The sequence below is a fragment of the Trichechus manatus genome, unplaced genomic scaffold (genome assembly GCF_000243295.1).
Source record: "Trichechus manatus latirostris isolate Lorelei unplaced genomic scaffold, TriManLat1.0 scaffold00014, whole genome shotgun sequence".
NCBI classification, from domain to species: Eukaryota; Metazoa; Chordata; class Mammalia; order Sirenia; family Trichechidae; genus Trichechus; species Trichechus manatus.
In genome coordinates, this window is record NW_004443950.1 from 12,184,283 (window position 1) to 12,195,172 (window position 10,890).

The following is a 10,890-nucleotide window of genomic DNA, read 5'->3' on the forward strand; positions in this document are numbered from 1 at the left end:
TAGAAATGAGATTTCATTTATTTGTCTTTTGGCAAGTTATTGGAGTATAATGCACCTAGGATAAAACAAACAAATATTAAGTGTACAGCTTCATTGATCTTTACATATGTGTCTACCTATGTGATCACTAGGTCAAAATACAGAACATTTACATAACTCCAGAAAGTTCCTTGTGCCACTATCTCCTTAATCTCCCCACCCATGTAACCACTATTCTGCCTTCTCTCACTGTAGATTAGTTTTGCCTTTGTTGTCTAACTTCTTTCGATCACAGCTGTTTCTGAGAATCATCATATTGTTGTGTGTTTTAGTAGTTTTAAAAAAATGGTTGAGTAATGTTCAGTTGTATGATCACACCACAATTTATTTATCCACTCTCTTGCTGATGAACATTTGTGTGTCTCCAGTTTGGGGCTATTATGAATAAAGTTGCTATGAACATTCTTGTACAAGTCTTTCTGTGGACATATGCATTTACTTCCCATGGTTATCTGTCTAGGGGTACAATTGCTCAGTCATAAAGTAGGTTAATGTTTAACTTTTTTAGAAACTGCTAAGCAGTTTTACAAAGTGGTTTTACCATTTTAACTCCTACCAGCATTGTATATTCCGCATCCTTGCTGATATTCAATATAGTCAATTTTTTCAGTTTTTAGTTTTTAATTTTAGCCTTTCTGGTGGGTGTGTAGTGGTACTTGTCATGCTTTTAATCTCATTACCCCGATGACTAATGATATTGAGCACCCTTTCATGTACTTATCAGCCATCTGGACAGCTTTTTTAAATAAAATGCCCCCTCAAGTCTTTTGCCCACTTTTAACTGGGTTGTTTGTCTTTTTTATTATTGAGTTGTAGGAGCTCCAGATATAATTTCTTTGACAGATGTACGTATTGCAAAGGTTTTCTCCTAGTCTATGGCTTGCCTTTTCACTTTCTTTAATGGTACCTTCTGATGAGCAGAAATTTTTAATTTTGATGAAGTCCAATTTATTGTTTTTTTCTTTTCTAGTTAGTCTCTTTTGTATTCTGACTTGGAAATTTTTGCCTATCCTAATATCATGAAAATATTCTCTTATGTTTTCTTCTAGACACTTTGTAGTTTAGCTTTCACATTTAGATCTATAATCTGCCTTGAGTTAACTTCTATGTATGATATAAGGTAGGGCTCAAGGTACATTTATAGTAAGTCGATATCTGGCAGTGTAAGTCCTCCAAAAATTTTCAAGATCCTTTGCTTTTCCATATAAATTTTCAAATCAGCTTTTCCATTTCTACCACAAAAGTCTGCTGATGTTTTCATTTGGATTGCATTCACTTTATAGATTAACTTGAGGAGAACTGACATCTTAACAATACTGAGTCCTTGAATCCATGAATATAGTTTATCTTTCCATTTATTTAGGTCTTTGTTCATTTCACTTAGCAGTATTTTGTGGTTTTAAGTAAATGTCTTTCAAATCTTCCATTAAACATATTCCTAGGTATTTGATGTTTTTTGAAGCCATCATAATTAGCATTTACATTTTTTTTACTTTGTTTTTTTGTTAGTAGAAAAGAAATATATATATTTTTCATATTGAGAAATTGAGCATAAACATGTTCTCACAAGCTTAGTAACAGGCTGATTGTTCCATAGCTGTGGTAACAAGTAACCACCAGAACCAGTTTTAAATCTATTCAATTCATCAGTGATAACTTGCTTCAGTGAACATGCTTTTGCAAATCAACAAATCAGTGTGAGCACCTTACTTCTGGAAATCAGGCAATCAGGGACAAACTCACTTCAATAAACATACTTCTGAGTGCCAACGAATCAACAGGAGTTTCATCTGAGTAACCAGGCTTCTACAGATGATGTCAACCCATTTATGCATCTAAAATTCAATCTCTGAAATCCATTGTCCAATTTCTCAGGTGATTTTTTTTCTTTGATCTATGGTAATTTGGAAGGGTATTGCGTAATTTTTAAGTATTTGAACATTTTTTAATTACCATTTTGTTTTTACTTCTAGTCTATTTCTGTGTGGTCAGAGAATATAATCTGTTTGATATTAATCCTTTGCAATTTATACTATCTATGTTGGTAAATCTTCCATGTGCACTTGAAAAGAATGTGTGATCTGCACTTGTTAGGGTAGTGTTCTATATATGTCAATTAGATCAAATTGATTCTGTTGTTAAAATCTATATCTTTACTTTCTTATTCTGCTTTTTCTATTAATTGAAAAGGGAGAGCTGGGTTAAAAATTTTATTTGATTGTAATGTTTTCTATTTTTCTTTTTAGTTCAATTTTTGCTTCCTGTATCATGTGGCTATGTTATTAAGTGTATACACAATTAGAATTTCTGTATCTTTCTAATCATTATATTTTCTATCACTAAAAAAAATGGCCCTCTTTATCTCTACTAATATGTCTCGTCTTGAAATCTACCATACTGAACACATTGAAAATGTATGTTTTTTAAGTGAAGTGTATAGCCCATTTTCCTTAAATGTATTAACTACTGTGGGTGGGCTGAGCCTATCGTCTTGTTATTTGTTTTGTATTTCTTTACCCATCTGTACTTCGTTTTGCTTGTTTGTTTTGTTTCTCTTCTTCTGCCTTATTTTGGATTAGTCAAGTATTTTTATAATTGCTTTTCGTCTTTGCTATTGGCTTTTTAGCTAGCTATAGGCTTTTCAGCTACATAATAGAAGAAACTCAAAACAATATAATTACATTTACCCCGTCTACCCTTCATACTATTTTTGTCATGTATTTTACTTCTGTGCATCACATAGACCCATAACACATTTGCATTATATTTATCATTTCCTTTCAGTCTGAAGAATATCATGTAAAGTTGATAGTACTCACTTTCATTCCTGATTTTAGTAGTTTGAGTCTTCTCTCTTTTTTTTCTTGGTCAGTCTAGCTAAAGGTTTGTCAATTTTGTCGATCTTTTCAAAGAAGCAACTTTGGGTTTTCTTCTTCATTTTTGAAGCATATTTTCCATGGCTATAGAATTCTAGATTGACAATACATTTTCTTTTTTTTTTTTGTCTTCTATCGTCTATTGTTTCTAATGAGAAATAGCCATCATTCTTATTGTTATTCTCTACTGAAAGTATTCATCTTTTCACCCATTTTTTCTATTTTCCTTCCAAATTCTTTAAGATATTTGTATTAGTTATGTTAAAGTTATTGTCTGTCAATTCCAGAATCTAGGTCATTTATGGGAATGCTTCTATTGGATTCATTTTTCTTTCAATTATGAATCACATTTTCTGTTTTTTCATGACTCAGAATTTTTGTTATTTTATGTCAGACATTGTGATTGTGGCTGAGCTGATTGATTTAATCGGAAATTGAACTGAGTCAGGTTTGGGATTTTGGTTGGTTACAGTTTACCTCTGGTTTTAAATGTCTTGAAGGAGAATCAGATTCCTTCCTCCTGAAGGTTTTTGTCATCCAAGCACTGTAAAGATATGAGATGCCTCTCTGTTTTACAGTCTTTCCTCCAAGTTCTTGGTGCTGCTGCTTACTCAGCAAAATTCCTGTGTGGGAGAATTGGCAGACAGGGAGCTCTAGCTCTGTGTTTGAGACTTTTCCAGATTTCAGTTTTCAAGGCTAGACCACATTTGGCTTGAATGGTTTCTCCTTGTCTCTGAAATATTTCTTTGCCTGTGGCAGGCTCACTCCTCTATCTATTTGTGATCCTAAATCAGCAACTTCTCCCAAAGATGGAACTGTCCTCATCTGTACTTACTTAGGAGGCTTTTGTCCGTCTGTGAAATTTAGTTCGATTAAATTTCTTGGTGTCCACAGATCTTTGATGTTTTTAAGAAAGTATATAATTTTTTTTTAGTTTATCCAGTGTTTTCTTCTTGTTTCAGCAGGAGCTATAACTAGCTTCTATGTCCTAACTAGAAACAGAACTCCATGAATTCTTTTCTAAACAGAACTATGTTTTGAAATAATATTTGAAATTTGGAAAAACACAAAATAATAATTGAGTATGTTTTTGATGCCATGCTAGAGCATTTTCTAATGTGGTGAATCACACTGATTGACTTTCAAATATTAAACCAACCTTTCATACCAGGAATAAACCTTGCTTGTGATTTATGCATTTATATATCACTGAATTTGAATTGCTGATATTTTAAACGATTTCTAAAATACATGTTCATAAGAGATATTAATATTTAATTTTTTGTTTTCTCATACGGTCCCTGGAAATTTGGAATCAAGGTTATGTAGACCCCATTTTAAAAGTTTGGCAGTGTTCCCTACATTTTTATTCTCTAGAATACTTCCTGCAAGATTGACATTAATTCATCCTTAAATCTGTGCCCAGGATTCTCTTCCACACTTAGCTCATCAGATTCCACAAACGATCAACTGAAAGAACCATTTAACCCAAGTCAGTGCCTGGAACATTACGATATCTCAAGCATCTGAATGTTCATTGAAATTTGAGATTAGGTGATCTGATTTTCTTTTTCTCAACTTGGTCTTTCCTACAGTCAAAAAGTTCAGGTTCTTTCATTTTTTTCATGCTGTCTTATGATGCTGTTTGAAGCTTTCTGTCTGTCCCTTGCCCTCCTTTACCTTCCTGTAAATCTTCTTCCTTCTCATTCCAATGGAATGTATATAGAGGAGTCCCAATCTACTCAAGTCCTTACAGGACCCTCATAGACTAAACTAATGGTAATACCAAAGGCACACAAATCAATTTCCTTTTAGTGAGTTGACTCTACTCCATTCTTGGCCCCTCCATTCCTGCTCCATTCTCTGAACCATGACCTGCTCCGTAGGTCCCTGTTACTTGGTTCTGAGATCTGGTTGATAAGTTCAGTATGTAAGGAGATTAGCTTTTAGAATTAGCCTTCCAAAATCCAGTTCAGTCTCTTTAGAGTCCTAGTAGGTGCCAGGATTGAATATGTTCCTGGGTTTGGATTATCCTAAGCCATGTCTGAGTAAAGCTCTGCTTTATCTATCAAATCGGAGAGAAACACATATTCATAATTTTAATCTTAACAGTTATCAAACTTCAGCCCATACCATGGTGGAAGAGACAGAATAGCATGGTGTTAAAAATCTAGAGTCAGATTTGAAGACCAGCTCCACCACTGACTATTTATGTGACCTTCAACAAGTAACTTAGCCTTTCTGTGTCTTGGTTCCCTCATCTGTAAATGGAATAACAACAGAATAAACTCTATAACTTTGCAAAGATCCTGTATGACAATGCTTGCAAAAGGCTTAGCACAGTGACTGACACAACCAATACATGGAAATGAAAACCTTAGTTTGGGTTCCCCTGAAAGCAGAGTCTGAGACAAAGAGTTAGGTGCACATAATTTACTTGGGAGGTGATCCCAGGAAGTAAGAGTAAGGGAGCATGAGATATGATGATGGAGGAAAAGCCAATGTAAGAATATACCATTAATTTCTACTGTTGCCAGCAGGATCTCGATGCCACTAAGACCTATGGTGAAATGAACAGAATGCATCCTATAATTGTATACTTGAAAGATAGGAAGCTGGAGCATTTATCCATTGGCTTCTATGCCCCAATGGCTACAGATTGCTCCTGAGGGTGTTACCCACTTCTGGGCTACACTGTGCATGGACTATATAGGCTTTCATAACATCAGAGAAAACCATGGGAGAGTAAGTGGTGAGTTTCCAGCATGTGTTTGAGGTGGAACTTGTCAACATATGGTGAGTCTGTGTTGTCGTGGAACAGTCTACAACTGTAGCTGAAATCAGAGGTGTTCTAAGGGAATGTGATGTGGAGCACCATCTGCTACAGTCCACCCCTTGATTCACTCAGATCTGCTGATATACCACATTGTGTTTACATTGCCACAGAGCTGCAATCTCTACAAAAGACCTAGTACAGGAGATTCAGAGGGACTATCCCAGTACCAACTGCTGCAACATGTTCTAAGGTCAAGTCTACCAGGTGAAGTGATCCAGACCCTCATCCCCGATGAATCTGAGCTCCTAGTTGACTTGACTTGCCATACTGAATTTTCTGTAACTTGGAAGCATCCACTGTACCACCATTATACAGCAGCAGCCTAGTTCTGACACAGTGGCTGCAACAATGGACTCAAACATAGCAACAATTGTGAGGATGGTTCAGGACCGGGCAGTGTTTCATTCTGTTGTACATAGCGTCACTATGAATTGGAACCGACTCAACGGCACCTAACAACTACAACAACAACCCTAGTTCTTCATGTTAATCACTGTAGTAACTTGCGGTTAACACATTTGGCTGCTAATCAAAAGGCTGGAGGTTTGACTGCACCCAGAGGTGCCTCAGAAGAAAGGTCTGGTGGTCTACTTCCAAAAAATCAGCCGTTGAAAACCCTATGGAGCACAGTTCCACTCTGACATGCCTTGAGGTTGCCATGAGACAGAATCAACTTGACAGCAACTGGTTTTACTGGTTAACTCCTTTCTTTGCCTGCTAGTTCACTGATGTTAGGAGCCCAAAGTAACCAGGCAGTAGTTGTAGTTTCAGGTTCAGTGGAAGCATCTCTCCAGCCCTGGAAATCAGGACCTATAATTCAGTCACCTCGTATGCATGTGAAACCTGGATGATGAATAAAGAAGATCGAAGAAGAACTGATGCCTTTGAATTGTGGTTTGGAGTAGAATATTGAATATACCATGGACTGCCAAGAGAACTAACAAATCTGTCTTGGAAGAAGTACAACTAGTATGCTCCTTAGAAGCAAGGATAGCGAGATTACATTTCACATACTTTGGACATGTTATTAGGAGAGATCAGTCCCTGGAGAAGGATATCATATTTAGTAAAGTAGAGGGTCAGCGAAAAAGAGGAAGATCCTTAATGAAATGGATTGACGGACTGGCTGCAACAATAGGCTCAAGTATAACAATGACTGTGAAGGTGGTGCAGGACCAGGCAGTGTTTCGTTCTGTTGTCCATAGGATCACTATGAGTCGGAACTGACTCGATGGCACCTAACAACAACAGTTCTGCTGAGCCTAAGATTTTGGGAAACAGGAAACACATATTTTACAAGTGGGTCATTGGAAGTACCGACAAGAGTTTATATTTGTTCCGTCCCTTGATTCTTAGACTGGTGCTGGGACACAGCATCACACCTCAGCCATTGTAGAGCATATACTACCACATCCTGGAGTACAACACCCCAACACTGCAGGGTGTCATGCCCCAATTGGTGCCTTAGCTTATCTCTTCATAGACCATTCTATTGTTCTGTTAGGCTGATCCTTCCAGTTGATGCAGCATATGGTAGGACCAGTGGATCCTGTGGCTCACTGTCTCATTCTTAAATGTAAAATGGGTCCCTTTTGCTGAGGTGATGTTACATGAGATCCTATGTTAGTAAGTTAGCCACTCTGTAAGCCCTCAGATAGTGGTACTGGCAAAAGGACAGTGGTGAGGGAAGGCTAACCGATATCCTGAGTAGACGTCAGTTCTGGTACAGATGAATAACTGCTCCCTCTAGAGTAGAAATGGTCTGATGAATCAATTTGTTACCAAATAGTTTTTGATACCACATTGAACAACTGTACCATATTGAGGGCTCATATTAGTCTCTGATGCTGACTCTTGGGCATTCAGCATCACTATTATTTATACTGACCTTGGTGAATAGGAGCCCATGCATAGCTTCCATCTCTGCCACCATAGCTATTCTGCTTATTGCCCATTATGCAAGCACTGCATATGAGGAGAGACGCTGACTGACATTCATTAGATGAGTTATCTGTCTAGTTTTGTCCATTTTGCTTGGAAGGAGAAATGGCCAGATGTGGGATTGTATACTGTTTCTGCTGAGGTCATCTTTTGCTGAGCATTCATACGAGACACAAATATCTTCACATCTTTTGCTCATTCAGCAAGGTCTATCCACATACCTCTCCCCCAGATCTCCTTGTTACCAACTTTCCAATCATGTTCCTCCAAGCCTCTGACCATCTAGCCAAACTGTTAGTGATAGTCCATTAATTGGTATACAATCACATATCTGGCATTTCTCCTTCCAAGCAAAATGAACAACCAGGTTCACAGCTTGAAGTTCTGGTATTTCCATGGGATTTGAATGAACAGTACAGTTTAACCAGATGAAGAAGCAGTGATGGGATGCAGTAATGGGGATGCAGTGATGGGATTCAGTGATGGGATGAAGTGATGGGGATGCAGTTATGGGGCACAGCGAGGCATTAGCCTGAATGGTAGAGTAGAGCCTTGAACATCATGTTAAAGAGTTTGGGTTTAACATGAATGTGAGGTGAGGTGGGTTTGAAGAAACAGATTATGAGAAGGAGGCTCTAAGGCCGCCAGCCCTGGGCCCATGTAGGATGAGAAGGACATTGTGCATTGACCTGGCTCCATCCCTGGAGGATTCTTCTTTGTTTGTCCACCTTCAGGCTGCATCACCATTGCCGGGATGCCTTCAAGGAGCAAGCTTTGATCTCCCATGCTGATAGCCATAGGTTTTAAGCCAAGCCCAGACTGAAGTTATCACTCTCACCCTGGTTTCTCCCTCATAGTTTCAGCAGAGCAATTTGGGAGAACAAGGAGAGCCTTCAAAGGTATTAGACTCTCAGGAGCCATCCAGGCTACTGGTCTGTAATACTGATGGGGACATCAAGGTCCAAGGAGGTTATGTCAAGTGGTTAATAAGCTTCCTAGAAGATTAAGTGATTTTTTCACAGCCCAAGAACTGCAGAAAACATCCTCCTCGATCTTCCTGTTGCAGCTTATTTTCTACTCACTCTCCCCCAAATGGCAAACATGCAGTGTGGTGGCAGGAAACCTAGGCTCAAGTCCTAGCTGTGCTGCTTCTTAGTCTTGTGATATTGGATAAGTCATCCTACCTTGCAGTCTCAGTTTACTCATCTATAAAATAGGGGTGATTGCATTAAATTAGGTAATGGAGGCAAAGAACTTAACTGAAGGTTTGTACCTCGAAGGTACTTACTATAAATGATAGCTAGTATCACTGTTATCTGACATATCAGTGTTTCCCAGAGTGTAGGTACTGTACATCAGGGTGTGCCTGAGATAATTAGAGGTGGTACCTAGAAAGACCAAGTAGTGGATATAGAATTACGAAGCTTCTCTCCATAGTTCTCTATCAATACTGATTTTATAGACGAGATAGATTCAGTTTGGTGTTAGTATGTCTTTCATATGTATCTAACACTAGTTAATCTCCCTTTTTAACAAACAGAAAATACTTTGCCCATTGAGTCAGATTCAATATTATATAATAATTCAAATTATTAATAAATTCAGTAATTTAAAAGTCTTTTTAAGTAACGTAATCTTTTTCAAATAATTGCGTAGTTTTTTCAGATTTTCTCCCCACATCACCCACCCTTCAGTCCAAGATGGCATCTGGCTGCATGAGTTGGGGAAAGTGTGAGTAGAAGAGCAGAGGGAGCCTGGAACCACTTGCAAAGGGCCTGACATTATCATGGTCTCCACAGCAATGTCGAACTGCTCTGGTTCCTGGGCGAATGCTGAGTTCCAAAAAGGTGAACTCATGGTCTGTTCTCTTCATCAAAGTCCATTGGTCCTCCACTGCTGACTCAATGTCTCACCTTGGCCCAGACCAGCACTGTGCTCCACTCCAGTTCCAGTTATGGTTCCACTTTGTTCTCAAACCTAGGAAGAACCTCTGAAGCACTTAGCTCTCTTATAACCCTCTGACCCCTGCATCTAGCTCCCTAACCAGACTCAATCACCTCCAAGTTCCCTTCAAGGCTGTGTGGTGATGTCTGGGCCCTTCCAAGTGGATCCAAGGGAAATAGGGAGCACTATCTGGAATTTCTTTTTGTCCAACCACTTCCACTCTGCTGTCACTGCCCCCATGTTGGGTCAGAGACGAGGTACCCTTGTGGCAGCCTCCTCCTGGAAAACCACAGCTACTTTCCGCCTTCCCTATCTAGCACCTATCCACTAAGAGGTGTGCATTAGGTCTAAGAGGTGAATCACCTTTTAATATCCTATATCATCCCGTGCTTTCTCTACTTGTGTTCCTTTTTCTTTTCAAAGATCCACAGTGCAGGAAGGGTAGGTTTTCCACTTCTTTGTCCTGTACACATACCCTTCTCCTTCTCAAGGTGTTGTTCACCATAATGATTTCCAAGAATGGATACAGGAGGCGAGGGCATGATTTCATGAGTATAGAAATGCAAAACATACTGGTTTACTCTTTTCAAAATACTACCTCCGTTGTAGCAGATATATCAAGTTTCCTTTGACAATAGACAGTTACTTTTTTTAAATTTCAATTGAAAGAAAAATATCAAGTAAATGATATTTTTACTTGATATATATGATAGTCAAATAAGTGATAGTCAAGGTGGTAGTGGGGATAAGATTAATTGTGAAGATGAAATGTCAATGACTGAGCTTTGGGAACACAGTATACGTGGAAGGAGCTGTGATGGACACATGCATAGAAACGACGTCGGTAGTGTCCGGGGTCTTAAAAGCTTGTGAATAGCCATCTAAGATACTCCACTGGTCCCCACCCGCCTGGAGCAAGGGAGAATGAAGAAAACCAATGACACAAGGGAAGATTAGTCCAAAGGACTAATGGACCACAAATACCACAACCTCCACCAGACTGAGTCTGGCACAACTAGATGATGCCCAGCTACCACCACCAACTGCTCTGACAGGGATCACAATAGAGGGTCCCAGACAAAGCTGGATAAAAATTTAAAACAAAATTCTAACTCACACACACAAAAATACCAGACTTACTGGTCTGACAGAGACTGGAGGAACCCTGAGAATATGGCCCCCAGACACTCTTCTAACTCAGTACTGAAGTCACTCCTGAGGTTCACCCTTCAGCCAAAGGTAAAACAAAACAAG